The 21,751-nt window shown below is 45.1% G+C and overlaps 1 protein-coding gene across 1 annotated transcript in view; it reads left to right on the top strand.

Annotated features, from left to right (window-relative positions):
• Positions 1 to 15,775: 15,775 nt before the first annotated feature.
• Positions 15,776 to 21,751, top strand: part of LOC310800164 (post-GPI attachment to proteins factor 2-like) — a 30,436-nt gene continuing 24,460 nt past the window's right edge. Inside the window, exon 1 of the mRNA XM_083662751.1 lies at positions 15,776 to 16,144. The gene's annotated coding sequence lies outside the window, so the exon portion shown is untranslated. The remainder of the gene's footprint in view (positions 16,145 to 21,751) is intronic.

The raw sequence follows: 21,751 nt of genomic DNA, 5'->3' as shown, positions 1-21,751 counted from the left end.
ATGCAGAAGATCAGATCGTCATCGTCATCCGACCAGTGACGACAACATCCGAAGTTGGTCCCCGGGCGCTGTACGAGAAAGCGACCACTGCTCCTGGCCTGCCCCCCGGAGGAAAGGACATGCCTGGGTGGGTTAAATGCAGAGGACACTTTTCACCGGCCACCGTCAGCATGAGTGTGTTGTGGCCGCATGCATGTGTTGTGGTGTTCGTGTGACAATAAAAGACGGGGCTTGTCCGTTACGAGAGTTTTTTTTTTTTTTTTTTTTTTACTCCAAAGCCCAACGACCGCCTCGTCCTCTGGGGTCGTTTGTGACATTTACTTTTTCTGAGGAGTGGACGGTGGTCAGTGATGATCGTGAAAGGATTACAACTGATGATAATGATGTCAATATTTACGCAGCGCATTGGTGATTACCTGGAGGCTCATGTCTCCAGTGATGACATTAATTATTGATATGTCTTAATAAGGGAGCAGGGGAGCCTTCTGACTGACACCTCTCTTCTAATTGGCTCCTCAGGAGTGAAAGTTTTCCTCGAACAACAGGTCTCAACTTTCAGGCCATGGCGTGACAAGTTTATAAGAGTATATGAGTTATTCATTCATTCATACTCACACTCATATTCAGCATTTCTACAAAATGATTCAGTTTAATCCACTTGTCCAACTCTGTTACTTACTAGTTTGGCTGGATGGATTGACATGTTGAGACTTAGCTGGTACCAAGAAGACACTTATTCTTCCTGGTTTCCACATTGAAGTAATAATCTGTGTCATTTGCATATCAATAAAATGATGTTACTTTCCATTGCCAATAGATACAACATAGTGTAGTGATCCAACCTACAGTACTATACACTACTATACTATATACAGGGATGGACAACTTTGATGATAGAGAGGGCCACAAAAAATGTCCTTGCTACCAGAGACCTACATTGTGACCACTTCCACCAGTAGCCTACTGTAACACCATCACTCCCAATTATAGCTACTAATTTGATGAAAAGGACTGGTAATCAAAGTTTATTATACCAACATTTATATTTTTTCATATTCAAATTGAGTAATTATTTAATTCAGATGACACCATGCAGAAACTTTGCTCTAGCTGGTCACTGAACACTGACGCACTTTATAAGAAGGGCCAGAGCCGGCTCTACTTCTTACGGAGGCTGAGGTCCTTCAATGTCTGCAGTAAAATGCTGCAGATGTTTTACCAGTCCGTGGTGGCCAGCGTCTTTTTCTATGCTGTGGTGTGCTGGGGAGGCAGCATTAAACAGAGGGATGCAAGGCGGCTGGACAAGCTGGTTAGGAAGGCTGGCTCCGTGGTCGGTATGGAGCTGGACTCTCTCACAGCTCTAGTGGAGAGAAGGTCTTTGGCCAAGCTGCTCGCCATTATGGACAACCCCTCTCACCCTCTCTACAGCACTCTGGACAGCCAGAGAAGCACCTTTAGCCACAGACTGATCTCTCTTGGCTGCAAGAAAGAGCGCACCAAGAACACTTTTGTTCCACGGGCCATCAGGCTGTACAATGCCTCCCCATTGTGCAGGGGGCGTGGAGGCGTGACCCCAGCAACCTGCAGGGGGCGTGGACCCAGCAACCTGGGCCACTGAGACTTGTGACTTTAGACTTGAGACTTTAGTATTTATTTGTGTATGTACTGCAGGCACTTTCTCTATGCATATGTTTGCACACTGCACAGGCACAGGCACTTGTCTTCTCTCTTATTTCCATGTCTTAGCTCTTAGTTTAGGACTGGCTCTACTAACTTTTTTATCTTGTTTATCTTTTTTATCTCTTCGTTTTTAGTATTTTAACATGATTTTGATCCTTCATATGTACTTTGTTATTTGTATGTGCAACTGGAAGCTGCTGTACAACTGAATTTCCCTCGGGATTAATAAAGTATTTATCTATCTATCTATCTATCTATCTATCTATCTAGCTTTAAAACAGCCCGCTGATGGGGTACATCACCCAAATATGTCATATTAATCAGATATAGTAATGTTGCATGTGCAATGTGCATCCTGTATATAGTTTGTTACAATAGCGTTAGCTCAAATGCTAACATTAAACAGTATGTAAATGGACAATGCTAACGCCATTAGCGCCATGTTCTGTGATGTACAGTAAAATAAAAACAGATTTAGGTGGTCTAACCTAATCTAACCAAAAACGTCCGCTATGTAAAAGGGAAATTGACCCAGGGGCCACACTGAGTGAGGTCGGGGGCCGCTGCCCACCCCTGCTATACTATACTACTATAATATATACTATAGAGTATATCCACTTCACGAAAGCTTTATATGAATATTATCAGCTGATCTAGTAGAAAGATGTGATGTACTCCGATAGCGAGGAAAGCAGCTGACAGCCCCTCCGTATCCGCAATATGGTCAGGTTCCAAACTTCGCATCGCTCCCTCCGGTCCTCCACCCGTCCAGATGGCCTCGCTCCTCCACCGCAAGGTGGGCTCAAAAGTCGCTCGTCCCGATCGTGACTCTTCTCGTTCCTGGCGCCACAATGGTGGAATGAGCTCCCCCCTTCGGTCAGAACGGCCGAATCGCTGCCAATCTTTCATGTACATGTGAAAGTGTGAACACTTATTAACATGGTCCCTGGTCTTAAACAGGACATACAGTACACTTTACATACAAATTAACATTACAGATCAATCAAGAATAAAGGAAAATGGTAGAAACCAGCAATAAAAGTTCAGAGACATTAAACAAAAGACTCCGCCCACTACTCTAGCTTACTCAGCAGGAATTTCTTCAGAAGGTTTTTAAAACCACTCAGAGAACTTGCAGCCTTAACTTCATAAGGGATCTTGTTCCATTCCAGAAGAATGTACTTCTCCCCACCTTGCTTTTTATACTCTAGTAGAAACCCCTATATGGCCTAATAGTGAACCCAGAAATGTTGTTTCCTATGAACTTTTATGATTGAAATGTCATCTATAGGCCTAGTGGATGAAATTCAACTTGGTTGCTAAAAGTTGCATGTTGGGCAATTTGCGTAATTAGCATAATGAGCTAATTAATCACCAAAAACAGGATATGTCTATAATTCTGCTTGTAGTTAACTTATAAAGGTGATCTAAGAGTCTAGGTCCATGTTTGTGATGTCCAGACATCCATCTGTTACCATGGTGTGCTAATACAACCTTTCCTCATTAGCATAATCTGCATAGATTATGTAAAAATGTGGTCAAAACCTGGAAATGGCTAGGTTTTTTCACTTTCAGTCAACTTAGAAAGATTCTCTTACAGTCTATGTCTATGTTTTGATGTCCAGAAATCAATCTGTTGCCATAACTAAATCATGCAACCTTTCTTTATTAGTATAATTTGCATACATTGTGTAATAATTAGTCCGAAACCAGGAAATAGCTATATTTTTTTATTTTAGTCCATTTAAAGGTTATTTAAGAGTCTATGTTTGGATGTCCAGAAATTCATTTATTTCCAAAACTAAGTCATGGAACCTTTCCGCGTAATCTCCATTTAAAAGCGACATGCTAGATATTATTTATTTTTTATTTTTCATTGTGCTATTTAGGGTTAGGGTTACGATAATTATGCACGATACATAACCTGGTACCTCAGGCTTATGCAGAATCTTCCACATGAGGCCAAGCAGGACCTGTTAGCTGGGGCTCACGCCTGCCACCACTCTAACGGTGGAACTGCTGTACCTGCTGACCAGTTTGGGGAGCAGACCTACATTAAACAAGAGAAAGGACAAGGTGGGTTGAAAGGCATCTCAACCAATGAACAGCAAGTTGCAGTGTGGACGATTAATTAGCTCATTATGCTAATTAATCTAATTGCCCAACATGCAACTTTTAGCAACCAAGTTGAATTTCATCCACTAAGCCTATAGATGACATTTCAATCATAAAAGTTCATAGGAAACAACATTTCTGGGTCCAAGAAATTTCTACTAGACTATTAGGTTAGGTAGTTTCAAATCCGCTAGCTACGTCATGACACTATACAAGAAGTAACACAAATTACATGGAATAACAATTGCCACGATTTCAGGTCACTCCATCCGTGGGATGCCTGCCCCCGCGGTTGCCGCACGTGGTCCAGGGCCCAATTTGCCCTTGTTTAACCTGTTGAGTTGTGCTGCTACACCAGAAGGAATTCCTGTGTGTCCTTGTGATGCATTTGGCAATAAAGTGTTTCTGGTTCTGATTCTGAGCTGTTGTGCTGCATGGCCACAGAAGCAGGCTGGCATGTCCTGCAGTGCTGGAGAAGGAGTTTCCAGTTCGACCAGAGCACCATGGTCGTCCCGTGGGGGAGGTGTTGTGTCCTCCTGTTTTGAGAGAGGGATCCGTGACATAGCGACTGCGTTTGCGTGTTTCTTTCCTTCCTTGCAGGGCCGCGGGAAGTAGGGGTGCTGCAGGTGCTGCAGCACCCCCTGGATGTCCCCCCATTACAAATGGAATAAAAAATATTTTGCAGTGCACTATGTTCCTTTCTTGTTTAAGAATGTTTCGGGAAATGAAAATGTAGCCTATTTAAATAGAATGATCAACAATAACAATCAAGGAAGTTACATGCTTGTAGGCAGTGGTGTAATGTAACTAAGTATAAATACTTAAGTACTGTACTTAAGTATTTTTTCTGAGTATCTGTACTTTACTTGAGTATTTATATTTCTGTCAACTTTCACTTTTACTCCACTACATTTCTCAAATAAAATGGATACTTTTACTCCACTACATTTCCCCCAAGCATCTTAGTTACAAAGTAAAATCAAAAGAAATTGCGTAGCCTGCAAGCGATCAGGTTTGGCAAATCAGTGCTCCTAGTTTGCAAGTTACGTTAATCACGATCCACACGCCATTCCATTTGGTGGCTGTAATGCAACATAACGTTGTTTGCCAGTGGCTATAAAAGTCAAGAAGAAGAAATAGACTTCCACTTAAGCCCAGGGATGTCTTTTGCTTGATTTTTTTTGCAGCATTTACTTGTACTTTTTACTTTCTTTTTTTTTTGAAATTCTCTTTTTATTATAGAATTATCAGGTCCATTATACATTTCACACATTTTCCTCATTGTATCCATCTTTTCATCATGCTCCACCATGTACAAACATCCTACCCAATCATTCCGATGTCAATTCACATAATGATGTTGTCTTACATTTTTATACTGTTACTGACCATTACTCCCAAATGTTCTATCCTATGTCAATAACTTACATCAATAATCCACATTTTTATAGTGCTCGAAACCGAGCAATGGGGTGTGCCTTCATACTACTCTAACCCCTTTTCTTACGGGGGGATGAAATAAAACAATCCAGCATACAGACAGAAAAAACAAACAGTTTACACAAATGATGGTCTAATATTTATGATGTACATTATCCAGCTTTCCCATCTTTTCATGAACTTGTCCTGTTGCAGTCTAATTGAAAAAGTAATTCTCTCCATTTTATATATTTCGTAAATTATATCAATCCATTCATCTACTGTGGGTCTGTCCGGTCTTAGCCACCTTCTAGTAATTGCTTTCCTGCCCGCTGCACTCAGAATCCTGAATAAGTACCCATCCGGAGAAGAAGCATTTTCTGATGATAGGGCACCTAAGTACATGGTTTCAATTTTAAATGGGATTGTACTTTTTACTTTCAATACTTAAGTACATTTAATATCAGAAAATTACTTTTGATACTTAAGTACAGAAAATATCAAGTACTTTAAGACTTTTGCTCAAGTAATATTCTAATGAGTGACTTTGACTTTTACCAAAGTCTTTTTCTGGGAAGATATCTTTACTTTTACTTAAGTATGGTTTTCTAGTACTTTATACACCACTGCTTGTAGGCTAGAGAAGAAGAAGAAGCGCGTGTTGAACCAACCAACAACCAATATGAATTGTTTAATCTGGCAATAAAGAAATGTGAACTTGACATGCTATTTTAACTCATTGAGTGCCAGCCACTTTTGGAGAACGGACGCTCCCAGTGCCAGAGTTTCAGAGCGTTTTCAGTGATTTCTCGAGGCCCACAGAATATTGTGTGATATACTATGTAAACACCGAACACGCAAAAAGAACAAGGAGACTCTATTGTATCATCAGCAAAAAAAAGTTTATTGATACCATTTTCCGTTCTTTAGTTATCAGCCGGAGAAGATAGGTCAAAAACAGCAAATACAGGCATTTCTATCTAGAAGCTGAGATATTCAGCCTTTTGTGAAATGCAGCATTTCAAGCACATTCACTGACTCTAGCTAATATTTTCTGATGTAGTGACGTGGTGTAGTTGTGTGCTGCCCTGGGTGCCCCACCCCCCTCTCCCTCCCTCAGCTGCAAACTCCTCCCCACACTAGTAACACACAGCCTCACGCACCCAGCGTCTATTTTCGGAGTGCTTTTTGTGCGCCGCCTCCCAGGCAGCGCGACAAGGAAATGCCAAGCCGGACTGCAGGGATAAGGGTTGGCACTTCGGCGTCGGGTGCTGCCTTTCTGGCGGCTAATCGTGTGAAGAAACTATGCAGACAGACAGACAGAGGCAGAGGAGCTCAGTTGTGTGCGCGGATTGACTGCTGTTGCCAGGCACCGTCAGTTGCAGCCAGAGCAATCTACATGGCTCTGGGCTGCAGCATGAGCGCTTTCTCTTTGATCAGGGGGCTTTTTCAGGCTATATTTCGGACATTTCTCTAATCTGGAGAGCACTGTCGCCACCTGATGAGTCCGTAAAATAGGTTATACAGCTTCAATAGCTATATTTGTACAGGACATACATAAGGCTTTGATCCACGTCCCACCGTCAAAAAAGGCAATTGACGACAATCGTCGTCTTTGGCACTCTACATTAGTATTCGAATTGATGACAACTGTCGTCATTGGCACTCAATGAGTTAATAGCCTACTCAAAAATGCACCTCCCACTATACAGCAAAGAGAGGAGTCAATGTTTCTTGATATATGCCATTCAGATCAGAATAATTAGTCTAGTCATTAAGTTTGCTGATAATATTTCTATCATGTTAAGTCTGTGTCATGTTAACTGGTGTATTCAGAGCAAATAGGGAGATATAGAGCATTATCATCATGCTATATATCTCCCTCTTTGCTCTGAATGAGTGAGAAAAGGAGAAAATACTGAATAATTACATCACAACAGTATCCTAATGTTAATTTAAAATGAGATATTCCTCTAAATATGGCAAAAAAATGTAAAAAAAAAAACGTCAAATTTTGAGAGTCCCTTCCTCCCAGCACCTCCTGCTTAGAGTGACTTCCAGCGGCCCTGCTTCCTTGTGTATTATTGTCCACTGATATGGATCCAACTCCAAAGCCCAACGACCGCCTCGTCCTCTGGGGTCGTTTGTGACATTTACTTTTTGTGAGGAGTGGACGGTGGTCAGTGATGATCATGAAAGGATTACAACTGATAATAATGATGTCAATATTTACCCAGCGCATTGATGATTACCTGGAGGCTCATGTCTCCAGTGATGACATTAATTATTGATATGTCTTAATAAGGGAGCAGGGGAGCCTTCTGACTGACACCTCTCTTCTAATTGGCTCCTCAGGAGTGAAAGTTTTCCTCGAACAACAGGTCTCAACTTTCAGGCCATGGCGTGACAAGTTTATAAGACTATATGAGTTATTCATTCATTCATACTCACACTCATATTCAGCATTTCTACAAAATGATTCAGTTTAATCCACTTGTCCAACTCTGTTACTTACTAGTTTGGCTGGATGGATTGACATGTTGAGACTTAGCTGGTACCAAGAAGACACTTATTCTTCCTGGTTTCCACATTGAAGTAATAATCTGTGTCATTTGCATATCAATAAAATGATGTTACTTTCCATTGCCAATAGATACAACATAGTGTAGTGATCCAACCTACAGTACTATACACTACTATACTATACTACAGGGATGGACAACTTTGATGATAGAGAGGGCCACAAAAAATGTCCTTGCTACCAGAGACCTACAATGTGACCACTTCCACCAGTAGCCTACTGTAACACCATCACTCCCAATTATAGCTACTAATTTGATGAAAAGGACTGGTAATCAAAGTTTATTATACCAACATTTATATTTTTTCATATTCAAATTGAGTAATTATTTAATTCAGATGACACCATGCAGAAACTTTGCTCTCGCTTTAAAACAGCCCGCTACAGCAATTTGATGGGGTACATCACCCAAATATGTCATATTAATCAGATGTAGTAATGTTGCATGTGCAATGTGCATCCTGGATATAGTTTGTTACAATAGCGTTAGCTCAAATGCTAACGTTAAACAGTATGTGAATGGACAATGCTAACGCCATTAGCGCCATGTTCTGTGATGTACAGTAAAATAAAAACAGATTTAGGTGATCTAACCTAACCTAACCAAAAACGTCCGCTATGTAAAAGGGAAATTGACCCAGGGGGCCACACTGAGTGAGGTCGGGGGCCGTTGCCCACCCCTGCTATACTATACTACTATACTATATACTATACAGCAGTGATACGCGCCCCCTGTGTGGCCCGCGATGGAATTGCATTTTTTTTCTTTTTTCTTTTTTTACAGTGCACCTGAACGCAACATGCAAGATACCCACTGAATAAGTGTCCAAATGTTCATGTCACTCTGGCCAATATTCCATTTCTGTTATAAGATTTCAGTCTGGAACATGGAATATCTTTCAATAATCTATAATGTAGCTGGTTAATTGTCAAATACTGCCGTCTGCTTGCTACCCAGGCACTTATGTATGTACTTAACTAACTTAACCTAACTATCCGGTGTGCACAACATTGTCAGACTAAACTCCGGCTGACACCCCAAAAACCTACAATCCGCTACAGAAAAATGTATATTGTTTGTTTATTAGCTGGCCCCTGGCCTCCTATCATTTCGCGAAAGTGGCCCCCGGGCAAAGCAAGTTGAGTATCCCTGAACTAGGGTCTACTGGATACTGATTGGTTGAGAGAGTAGCTACCGTATCTGACAAGTATCAGTTGAGTAAGACTGTCTAAAACCTGATTGAAAATCATATAAAATACTGGTTGACATAATAAAAAATCTGCTCATGAACGCCTCTGTCTAAAATTGTACTTAAAACACTTAAAATAGACAAATAGGTCTCACTTAGGTCTCACTTGTAAAAGAGGTTTCAACCTCAATGTGACTTCCTGGTTAAATAAAGGTTAAATTAATTAGTAGTTGCTTTGTTCTATTGTACTGCCTTTTTTGTACAAGGCAGTAAACATTGCTTTTTTATATTCCTGTGGGACTTTTGATTGGGAAATTGAAAGGATGATGTGAGTGTCATAAGGAGCGATGACCTCTGCAGTATCTCTCAGGAATTTGGCTGGGATGGTAACTAAATCCAGTTACTTTACAAGGGTCCAAATCATTGAGCATTTTGGTGACTGTTGGGACTGTCACTTGGGAGACGGAGAACTGCTCCTCTGGAATCCTTTTATGGCTAATTTCCACCACATTTTACTGCCCTGCACAACTCGTCACCAGTCGGCTCTACTCGTTTCGGCCCGATGGATGTTCTGCTTCGACCGCCGATCATCTGCCCCCGCCCACCCCCCATATCTGTCCTCCGCCTATATAGCCGAAGTAGGCTATAACATAACGTTACAATTAAATCCATCCACATAACTTTTAAACTGTTTATGAAATACTGGTGCCTCTAAATGACCTACAGTGTACATGGGCGAATGTGACAATCGGCCAGGAGAATGGATATCACTTTGTTGTTAGTCAAACTCACATGCATGCGCTGCGCGGGGACGGGAGAGGCGCAACAGAGTGAAGCCTGTACCCCGGTGGCCTCTCACCAGGCAAGACCGCGGCTTCACCAAAGACCCGCCTGCGGCCTAGCGGAGCGCTGCACTCGACTACAAGGGCTTCCTGACCAGCTGACTTTTTTCTCTCTCAAAACAATTGAAACCACCGCCACGATTTTATTTCACCAGAGGCGAAGGCAGCAACACAAAAGACTGATGGAAATAACACAACAGAAGAGAAGGTAAGCCCACTAAACTGGTATGCAGCATTGCATTGACAGTCAGTAGATAGACAGAGTAAACACGATTCTGCCTGACCAATCAGTCGTCAACAATGTTTTCACGTCACCATATGGTACCGGTTCGCAGCCCTAGAACCCCGACGAGGCAGGGACGAAAAGTAGCACGACTCAACCCCAATACAACCCGGGCTGGGACGGTTTTTACCGGTGGAATGAGACCATTTATTGAGTCGAGCGGAGCGGGATTGTGCTACTACCTGCGGTGGAAATGGGCCATTAGACTAGTAATACTCTAGTACTACTTTCATTGAATGTTTGTCAAAGTCCTCCATGCTAGCAGCAAGCTTTTGCACTATAGGTCATTTGCAATAGTTGTGAAAAACTGATTAAAACTATCAGCGACTGTCGCCTTATCAAAGCTTAGAGAGACATTGACATTCAGACCTATTATACCTTGTTTATTTCTGGGCCTTTCCTTCGTCCCTAATAATTTGAGGGTGGCCCATAGTTTTTCTTAATCATTTTTATGTTCCTAAATTTTTGTCTTAAAGAAACCTTTTTTGCCGTTTCTAGTCTTTGCGCTTTATTTCTAAGGGCTTTGTATAAAGATCTGGATCACTGGTTCTCCTGTATTGTTTAATTACCTTATTCCATTGGTTAAAAGCTGAAAAAAAGTGTTTTGGGGGTAAGTTACACTTTAAGCTCTTCCTTTAAAATGTCAATAGAGGAGTTTTTAAGAGATCTAGAATTAACTGAGTTATGATCATAAAAGAGCTTCCTACATACCTTTCTTGAACAAAAGATCATTAAATGATCGCTAATTCCACAATTAATTATACCACTTTGAGATATAGAATGTATATCGGACACAAGAATAAGATCAATTAAAGTTTTAGAAGTAGCACAGACTCACGTTGGTTCATTAAGACAGATCCTCAACAACAGATTGGAGAGCAATCGTATCAAGCTGGAGTTAAAATAAATATTGCAGTTGAATTCAGGGAATGTGGGGTATGGGGATATATTTTCATTTTTAGTGTAGCGTTTTAGAAGTCCATTCTGATCCACACTCCATTTCAGAAGGTGGCGGTAATGCACCATAAGTTGTTTGCCAACCGCCATAAAACACTAGTAGAAAAAGAAGAAGAACAGTTCAGGTTGAGTTCAGTAGATGGCGGTAATGCAACATTCTGGATGCCAACCACCATAAAAGCAAACAGAAGATGAAGAAGAAGAAGAAGAGGGTGAGCATGCCTACATCAGATGACATTAAATTGACCAGGCTTAGATTAGGGCATTGTGGGCTGATGATTATTTGGAAACATAAAGATGGCAAGTGTGAGCATTGTGGAGTATTGGAAACTGTGCAGCATGTACTGTTGCAATGTTCACACTATGCAGAGGAAAGGAGGGAATTATTTATTGAGCTGGGCAAACTGGGAGTTAAAAGCTTTTCCCTTAAAACACTGTTGGGTGATGGGATGGCACAAATAAATAGTGTTAGGGAAGTAGTTCGCTTCCTAGTAGCTACAGATCTGTTTATTTTGTTTTATTATTATGTTTTTATTCAAACAGATAAGTGAACATTGAATATTAGAACAGACATGTGCTCATAACAGAAAATAAACCAAAATTGACAAGTATGATGGTACAAATTACAGTCGAGAATCAAGTAGCAATGACAAGAGTGAAAACAAAAACAAATTATTCCTCTTTAAATAGTTCACAATATAATTTGACAGTTGTATTACTTTTATTACTATCTATACGTTTAAGAGTCCTAATGTAATCATTAAACTCCCAAAGAAATGCTACAGATCTGTATCAGAATATAGGTCAATGTGCAGTGACGTAGTTTGAACAGTGTGGGGCAGCAAGGCACCAACCCGTGCCTAGCCTGCCGGAAATCTAAAGAAGGAGAAGAAGAAAAAACAATCTGGGGTGACAACGCTGACAACGCTGGTGACAAACATGAAAACGAATCAAACATCAGACTAGAAGGCATGGCAGTGAAGTGACACTGATCAGCTCATTTAAGTTGAAGGGCTCTGGAGCGGAAAGTCAGCCCAGTCTTTGGCTTAGGACGCTGTTGAGCCGCTAGAAAGTTGCTCATCCATAGAGTTAACTAGCGTTAGCTACGTTAGCTCACCTGGCTAAACAGAGCTACATGGCTGTGAAAAGCAACCGCCTGAGCTAACGTTAGCTTGGAGAGTGGAGAGGTGAGCATAATCTTTTTTATTATCTGCCAACCGTCTAATGCTAAATTAGCAACTGTTGTTGTTGTTTGGCTTGCTTAACGTTAGCCATGATGACGTTAATGTAGAATGACTGAATCTACGCACACATGCAAAAATACACCAATCAGTTGCACCACGGACTGTTTATATGGTTACGCTTCCTGTCTAGCCGTGTTGACGACGTGTCTGTGATTATTGCTTCTGTCTCGCAATAAACAGTTTGCAAATATAACTTGCGTTCTTATTTAGTTACTACTCTGAATAATACAATGTAAACTTCTAGTTTTGTTAGATATGGCTAATTGACCTGGTTACCTGCCACCACAGTGTGCGTTTCAACTGTGGGAATGACATTCAAACAGTTGACTTGAAAAAAATCAAGTAAAAAAAAAAAAGGTGCTGCTTGGTGGATTATATTCATGCCGAATTGAACTGTGTTTCTCCACGATTTACAAGGTCTTGACTCAGTATTACTCAAGTGTTTGTACATTTACTTCGGGTGATTAAATAGCTAGATATTTAAACAGAGTTTGGCGTGCCATTGTCATACCAGATAACTTTTCACACTCTTAGCCCAGGGCTATCTTCACCCTGGGTTAAGAGCATGCCATGATGGGTGTTCAGCCCCAGACTAACACAAGAAAACGCTCTGTTTGGTTTAACCTAGTCTCGCTTACCAGACGCTCTCCCTACAACGGGGGTAGGCCTGCACGTTATGAGGAAAATCTGCGATGTGCGATAACATTGTTCAATATAGCGATGGCGATACGACTTGCGATAAATAAACAAATATTAAAGTATGCATATTAGCTATACAGTTCCTAATACAGTTCCTATGTCTTTCTGCTTTAATAATGCTAACATAGACCCCAAACATAGCCTATGCCCACTGAATAAAGAAATGAAATACACACTGACTCTAGCTGAAACTACACACAGCGTGTTTGGGCTTTGGCGGAGGGGCGGAGCGCACTGTTGCAAGGGAAAGGTGTACGCTGGATTTACAACACAAGACAAAATGATCAGATGCTGAGTGGGAATGCATGATGCATGTAAATAAAACCACTTTTGTGATTCATTGCGTTTCAGGCAGTCTTTGCGATGTGTTTATTGCGCATGTTCATATTGCGATGACGATGAAAATACGATTAATTGTGCAGCCCTCAACGGGGGATCCAATCGTTTTCGGTGTGTAACAATGAGCTAGCATTGTTGATATTGTTTCACGGCGACAGAGGCATTTGAGATAGACAGATTTGTCAGCGGAAATCCTTATGTCGCAGCTGGTCAGTCAGAGCGTGTCGCAGCCGATGTCAGAGCTTGCAGGGAGCGGAAAGGGATTTTCTTCCGCTGCCGACTGAAATGGACGCCACCAATGGCAGAGCTGATACCAGCAGCCTGTTTCCATGCAGCCAGGAAGCGAGACTAGGGCAGGTGTAAAAGCAGAAATGGAACTCTAGTGAGCCCCAAAAGCGGTTCCAAACAAACTCTAGTATGGTTCGCTTGTGGTGTGTGAAAGTGATCCGAGTGATCCGACCCAAATGCAATGTGCACCACACGTTTTTGGATTCAACAAGCTCCCGTTGCCAGCTGCTCTGTGCTTAATGAACCCATTTCACAGCAACCCTTTTGAGGTGTCAAAAGCAGGAAGTAAAGCAGCTGTAATTATGCTTCCATTCCGTTTAGGTTAGTGTCCTCTAGTAAGAGAGTGGCGTCAGCGGAGGACCAAAATGCGAGACTCATTACTAGCCAATGAACAGCCAGGAATGGGTCTCGCGCTACTTTTGCATGCTAAAATAAAGCTGATAATGTACAACTTGATTCAAGGGATGAAAAACCCTTTCAAAGTACAACACAAACTGTCTATTTTGCTGCAACTCGACAGTGCTGCTTTTTTTTACTCAAGAGTTCCATTTTCTACTTCCTGGAAAAAAACCTGTCCATTGGAGTGAATGGAGATGTCGGAGCTCTTCTATTATACGGCTCTGGTTTAGGTGTTCCAGTGCCAGGTGCCCTCATTAATGCTAATGATTACACCTGCGTTATTTCCTGCTTTACCACCTCAACAGGTTGCTGTGAAATGAGCCTATAGACGGTTTTCACCAGCTGCAACCCCACAGCACTTCCTTTTTCTCAGCTTCTTCTTCTGTGTTTTATGGCGGTTGGCATCCTTAAATGTTGCATTACCGCCACCTGAATTGTATCCGCTTCACAGTGCTAACTATTGACAGTGTCCACTTTCTCAGCTATTCAGGGGAAAACACTGACATAGATACTTCTATTTCTATTTTTTATTTTTGCTATGTAAACGTTTAAATGTAAAGATAGGCCTATGCGAGCAATAACGTACTGATAGTCAGCTTACTCTGTAACATGTAGCTTTTATTAGCCTCTCAGGCTAGCTCCGGGAAGCAATCTTTTTTTTCCCGTGATGGTGAAGGCTAGGCGAAGGCATGACCCGCCCCTCTCTGCCTCTAATTGGCTGACTGCACTCGGCTGCTCTCGCCTGCTTCCCAGGCGAGCCAGAAGTCATCTCAAACGAGCCATTATAGCCTATACTTTCATTCAATGTCACGATGCTGCAGGGGGAAGTAGGCTACTTCATAGCTTAACTATGAAAATAGTGTCCGCTGTTTATCTCCCTTTCTGCTGCAGCATGTTGAAGAAATAAATGTTCAGTTTGAACAACACCCATTCTGGTCATTATAGAGCAAGATGATCGCTTCCACTACCAGGGCCGCCCAGAGAGATGGCAGTGCCCCTGGAAGGGTCCAGCCACTATGCCCCCCCCCCACCCTCCCCCGCACGCGCTTTACTCATATCAACGCTGCAGCTTTCAGAGCTGACTGAAAAAAGTTTGTTAACAGATTATTATTTGGGTCTAAAGCCTTTGCCTGCTCCCGCTTTTTGTTTTGCCTTGTGATTTTGGCATCCTGACTTTTGTTTTGCTCCTGGCATTTTGCCATCACCGGTCTTGTTTTGTTTGCTATCACCTGTCTGTAGCCCTTTTCCCACATGCGCTTTGTACCGCAAAATGACCGGAACGTGGTCAAATGGCTGCATGTGGGAAAGGCGCCGTGCCGGTATAAGCGCGACCCCGTCGTCGCGGCCATTTCACCAGTTTTGAGCTAGTCAGAAGAGCGGTATGCCGCGATAGACAGACAGGTGAGAAAGGGGTCCAGTCATTTTCCGCTATCAGTGGGCTGTGACTTCGTGGACCAGGTTGCACACAGTAGACAGTCCAACACCAAATACACAGCTGATTGTTCGATATTCCCCTGGTGTTGCGTACCACCAAAGGACTATTGCCAGTCGCAAACGCGCTTCCAGTGGTTTTCGCCACCGGGTGATCTTGCGTGCGGGTCGGACCAGACTCAGCACGTAATACCGGGACATGCGAAAATGACGCTTCCATTCCACGTCGTCAAAATTGTTCAGAGCATCTTCCCAAAATAAATTCCCTCCTGGTCTCTCTCGCTTCCAGACGGCTCTAGTCTCACGCAGCAGCGCAGAGGTACATAACACTGTCATGATCTGTCCCCGGTTTAGTCTATCTTCATATTCTGCGCGACACTCTCATGGGCGAGGTGTACACACGTTGCTTAATGTTCCAGCGGGCATAATCTAATCATTAGCGCACATTAAAGCAAACTGGCGAAATGATCTTGTGATAATAAGAGCAGTAGCCTATGTCAGCTTCATGTGTGTGTGTGCTGATTTTCCCCTCTCCTCTCTGCTCGCTCTCTGGCCACAGTCCGTCCTCCTCCTTCAGTCACAGCCCGACAGGGACTAAGCAACGTTGCCGACAGCCAAGGCAAGCCCGGACACATCAAATGAAGCCAGTCTGTAAAAAGTGCTTCAACGCAACGCAGGTGAACGGATAAACAAGCAAACTTATTTCACCATTCGGAGTTTTGCCGACACGTCACTCCCCACCCGCTCTGCAGTGCCGCCCCCCCCCCCCACATACAGGCAATTTCGCTGATAGATTCCCACATGCCAGAGGAGAGGTGTGAAGGGAAATGTCCGATATTGACTTACAGGTAATTTTCCGGTACGCATGTGGGAAAACGGCTCAAGTTGTGTGTTACTCCTCTCCTCTCCGCTCCCCCTCTCCTCTGGTTCTGCCCTCCTCTCCCCTCTCCCCCTCTCCTCCCCTCTCCTCTGGTTCCCCCCACCCACCCCGGTCAGCGGTGGCCTTTTATACACGGTCCCAAACAGCGCCGGACAACGTGATTGGCTGACTCAGATTTGAATCTGAGCCAGCCAATCGCTGTGCCCCATGACCGGATGGACCATATATGGACTTCCTCCCCCCGACTTCCTCCCCCCAGTGGCTCTGCTATCATAGCTGCTGACTGTTACTGCACTATCCGTCAGATCCCTTTGCAATACCAACCCTGTCCCCTCCCCCCCTCTCCTCTCCCCCTCTCCTCTTCTCCTCTCTCCTCTTCTCTCCCCCTCTCCTCTTCTCCCCTCCTCTTCTCCCCCTCTCTCCTCTCCTCTCCCCCACTTCCCTCCTCTTCTCCCCCCCTCTCCCCTCTCCTCTTCTCTCCCCCTCTCCCCCTCTTCTCCCCCTCTCTCCTCCTCTCCTCTCCTCTGGTTCTGCCCTCCTCTTCTCCCCCCCTCTCCCCTCTCCTCTCCTCCCCTCTCCTCTTCTCTCCCCCTCTCCCCTCCTCTTCTCCCCCTCTCTCCTCTCCTCTCCCCCTCTTCCCTCCTCTTCTCCCCCCCTCTCCGCTCTCCTCCCCTCTCCCTCTCCTCTTCTCCTCTCCTCTCCCCCTCTCCCCTCCTCTTCTCCCCCTCTCTCCTCTCCCCCTCTCCCCTCCTCTTCTCCCCCTCTCCCCTCCTCTTCTCCCCCTCTCCCCTTCTCTCCCCCTCTCCTCTGGTTCTCCCCTCCTCTCCTCCCCCCCTCTCTCCCCTCCTCTTCTCTCCCCCTCTCCTCCTCTCCCCCCCTCTTCTCCCCCTCTCTCCTCCTCTCCTCTCCTCTCCCCCTCTCCTCTGGTTCTGCCCTCCTCTCCCCTCTCCCCCTCTCCCCCTCTTCTCCCCCTCTCTCCTCCTCTCCTCTCCTCTGGTTCTGCCCTCCTCTCTCCTCCCCTCTCCTCTGGTTCCCCCCACCCACCCCGGTCAGCGGTGGCCTTTTATACACGGTCCCAAACAGCGCCGGACAACGTGATTGGCTGACTCAGATTTGAATCTGAGCCAGCCAATCGCTGTGCCCCATGACCGGATGGACCATATATGGACTTCCTCCCCCCAGTGGCTCTGCTATCATAGCTGCTGACTGTTACTGCACTATCCGTCAGATCCCTTTGCAATACCAACCCTGTCCTCTCCCCTCCTCTCCTCTCCCCCTCTCCTCTTCTCCCCTCTCCTCTTCTCTCCCCCTCTCCTCTTCTCCCCTCCTCTCCTCTCCCCCTCTCCTCTTCTCCCCTCTCCTCTTCTCTCCCCCTCTCCTCTTCTCCCCTCCTCTCCTCTCCCCCTCTCCTCTTCTCCCCTCTCCTCTTCTCTCCCCCTCTCCTCTTCTCCCCTCTCCTCTTCTCCCCTCTCCTCTTCTCCCCTCTCCCCTCTCCTCCCTCTCCCTCTCCTCTTCTCCCCCTCTCCCCTCTCCTCTTCTCCCCTCTCCCCTCTCCTCCCCTCTCCCTCTCCTCTTCTCCCCTCTCCTCTCTCCTCTCCTCTCCCCTCTCCCTCTCCTCTTCTCCCCCTCTCCCCTCTCCTCTTCTCCCCTCTCCTCTCTCCTCTCCTCTCCCCCTCTCCTCTTCTCCCCTCTCCTCTTCTCCCCTCTCCCCTCTCCTCCCCTCTCCCTCTCCTCTTCTCCCCCTCTCCCCTCTCCTCTCCCCCTCTTCCCTCCTCTTCCCTCCTCTCCCTCTCCTCTCCTCCCCTCTCCCTCTCCTCTTCTCCTCTCCTCTCCCCCTCTCCCCTCCTCTTCTCCCCCTCTCCCCTCCTCTTCTCCCCCTCTCCCCTTCTCTCCCCCTCTCCTCTGGTTCTCCCCTCCTCTCTCCCCTCTCTCCTCTCTCCCCTCCTCTCCTCCCCCCCTCTCCTCTCCCCTCCTCTCCTCCCCCCCTCTCTCCTCCCCTCCTCTTCTCTCCCCCTCTCCTCCTCTCCCCCCCTCTTCTCCCCCTCTCTCCTCCTCTCCTCTCCTCTCCCCCTCTCCTCTGGATCTGCCCTCCTCTCCCCTCTCCCCCTCTCCTCCCCTCTCCTCTGGTTCCCCCCACCCACCCCGGTCAGCCGTGGCCTTTTATAGACGGTCCCAAACAGCGCCGGACAACGTGATTGGCTGACTCAGATTTGAATCTGAGCCAGCCAATCGCTGTGCCCCATGACCAGATGGACCATATATGGACTCCCCCCCCCCCCCCCGACTTCCTCCCCCCAGTGGCTCTGCTATCATAGCTGCTGACTGTTACTGCACTATCCGTCAGATCCCTTTGCAATACCAACCCTGTCCTCTCCCCTCCTCTCCTCTCCCCCTCTCCTCTTCTCTCCCCCTCTCCTCCTCTCCCCCCCTCTTCTCCCCCTCTCTCCTCCTCTCCTCTCCTCTCCCCCTCTCCTCTGGTTCTGCCCTCCTCTCCCCCTCTCCCCCTCTTCTCCCCCTCTCTCCTCCTCTCCTCTCCCCCTCTCCTCTGGTTCTGCCCTCCTCTCTCCTCCCCTCTCCTCTGGTTCCCCCCACCCACCCCGGTCAGCGGTGGCCTTTTATACACAGTCCCAAACAGCGCCGGAAAACGTGATTGGCTGACTCAGATTTGAATCTGAGCCAGCCAATCGCTGTGCCCCATGACCGGATGGACCATATATGGACTTCCTCCCCCCGACTTCCTCCCCCCAGTGGCTCTGCTATCATAGCTGCTGACTGTTACTGCACTATCCGTCAGATCCCTTTGCAATACCAACCCTGTGCAATCCATAAAGGTACATGGACGTTACTCTGCAGAAACTACAGTAACAAAATCACGAATTGCTCTGTTTTTGGAGCTCTGCATGTCTGTGTTTGTCTAGTTAATGCGTTAATGTTAGCTAACGGCTAACATTCGCTAATTAGCCAACCAACCAGCAGCTAACATTAGCTAGCTAGCTAGCTTACCGGAAGCGATACTTTTTTTCGGATGATGGCGAAGGCATAACCCACCCCTGGCCCTCTCTGCCTCTGATTAGTGGCAGCGTTATAAACCATAGATATGACTATATTAAAAACATAAACACACTGGTGTCTTTCATGCAGGCTAGCAAGCGTAACTGCTGTATGTCTGTCTGCCGGGCGCTTCTCGCTCATACTGAGCACATTAGCGCCCGGCGAACGTCACGCATTTCCCATTTTACACTGTGCCATTTTCACGTCTAGGTCTAAAAGCCGCTCCTACCTGAGTCTTCCTACCCAGCGTGTGCACGTCTTTCCGACAGGGGTGGTTGTTATGGCAACTATCAACAACAACAACAACAACTACTACTACTAACTACTACAAGACATAAAGACCGAAATAGGCTACCTTGTTTTAATGTGTCTGTCGGAGACACGGCCTAACGTTAACATTTAACACATTCACTGCCAGCCGTTTTTTCAATACTGTAGGTAGGTTCTGCCAAGGTTTTTTTTTTAGGATTCTGGCTCATCTTTCAAGAGCCGAGGATTCTTTTCTGCTAAGATTTTGTGAACACAAAATATCTCAAAAGAACTAATAGAATGTGTGCTTTCTCTGTCTAAAAGAGTTAGTTTGTAGAGTTAGTAGTTATGTAGGCATTAGCAGTAGAATACAGCATGGTTTCAGCGTCTGAAAATTTATGCTGAGATAAATGGCTTTTTGTGAAATTCGATAGAACAGTCACTTTAACCATTTATTTTTGGCGTAAGACGTCAGACATCTAAACAATAGTTTTGAACAGTAATTTCCTCCATAGCAGCAGGAACCCCCCCTCTCCTTCAAACTCCTCCCTCCGTGTGTGTTCTCCTCTCTCCGTGGCTGCAGCGGTACAAGCGAGGCTCTGCCTGTCTGTGCTGCCTGGCTGCTGGCGGCTGCTCTTTGGGCGAGTCTGCATGAGTTGTTTCGGTTGTGAGCTCAGCTGGAATGAAGCTGCGTGCGATTGTGGGCTTTCTGCCGGTGTTTCAAAGTGTGTTGCACGCATAATCTCTTATGCAAATTTGCAATCCCCCACCGCCAGCTCCCAGCGCGATAATGCGCGAAAGTGAAAGCGTTTTCGCCAATCCATTTTACAGTATGAGAATGGTTTCCTCGCGCGTTCCCCTGCAGTTTTGGCTCGGCTTTTTCTAGTCTGGAGAGCACTGTCGCCACTTAGTGGGTCGGTGGAATGGGTTGTACACGTTCGGTGGCTCCAATATTTATATAGGAGACGTGGGGGGCGTTGATCCACGTCCCACCGTGAATTTTTTTTTTTTTTTTTTTTGACGAGTCAACTCGTCAATGGCAGTGAACGTGTTAATATGAGCCGAATATCAGCCTGCGCTCAGCGATGTATACAGGAAGTAAACCGGATATTCAGGTGGGTTGTGTGACGGTTGTTATTGTTGTCAAGTTAAAACTGTCTATAGGCGGAGGACCAGCATTTTATGGTTAAATACAAACCAAAGACGATGGGATTTCAAGCAAGACGGCGCAACTTCAACTCACTTCCTGTCATTTTGGCGCGCGCGCTTTGCCCAGGGCTTTCCACGGACACGCCCACTTACCACGGACACGCCCACTTACCACGGACACGCCCACTTAGGAGGTTTTCAGCAGGTCTGAGTCTATCAGAGTCGATGGGAAAAGTCAACGTGATCTCAGATTATGACAGATCCCTTCGCCCCCATATTCATTAAAGTCAATATTTGGCCCATTCACGTCTTTTTTGTTTTAATTAACTGATTTATTAACTGATTAAGGGTGTCAGTTAATCGAAAGTAAAATAAACCGAAAATCCACATCCCTAATATGAATTAAGGGGAAAACAATTGTTAGTCTATTTTATTTCTTCCAAAAATGACAATAAGCGAACCTTTGTGACGCCACAAAGTCAGGGAAGTCCAAACGGCTGGTTTAGAGACTGGCTTTTCTAATCTAGTGAGTGAGTGAGTGAGTGAGTGAGTGAGTGAGCGCTAACTTCCACTAACTAATGCCCGAGGTTACCTCATAAGTAGACTCAAATATTAGGTTGAATCGCTGCGCTCCGCATTTGGGATGTTCATTTTGAAAATTTTCCAAAATCGATAATCGGTGAAAATTAACGATCAATTATCGATTATCGATCATATTAATACTTAGAAAATTTTCAATTTTCAATTTTCAATTTTTTTTTTTTTTACAAAATGAATGCCTATGGCAGAAAATACGAAAGACAACGTGTTCTCCTCAATGAACTCTTTATTTCAATGTGTCTCCTCTCCAACACTCTGCTGTCCCCGGCGCATGCCGGTGTGAATTCCCCATGTTTAAAACAGTTTTGTTGGCACAAAGGCCCGTGCCCAGCCAGAAAACTAGAGACTATATGAA

The sequence above is a fragment of the Poromitra crassiceps genome (assembly GCF_964638095.1).
Source record: "Poromitra crassiceps genome assembly, chromosome: 29".
Classification (NCBI taxonomy): Eukaryota; Metazoa; Chordata; class Actinopteri; order Beryciformes; family Melamphaidae; genus Poromitra; species Poromitra crassiceps.
The sequence above is the reverse complement of the archived record's forward strand: the minus strand, read 5'-3'. Positions and strand labels throughout refer to the sequence as shown.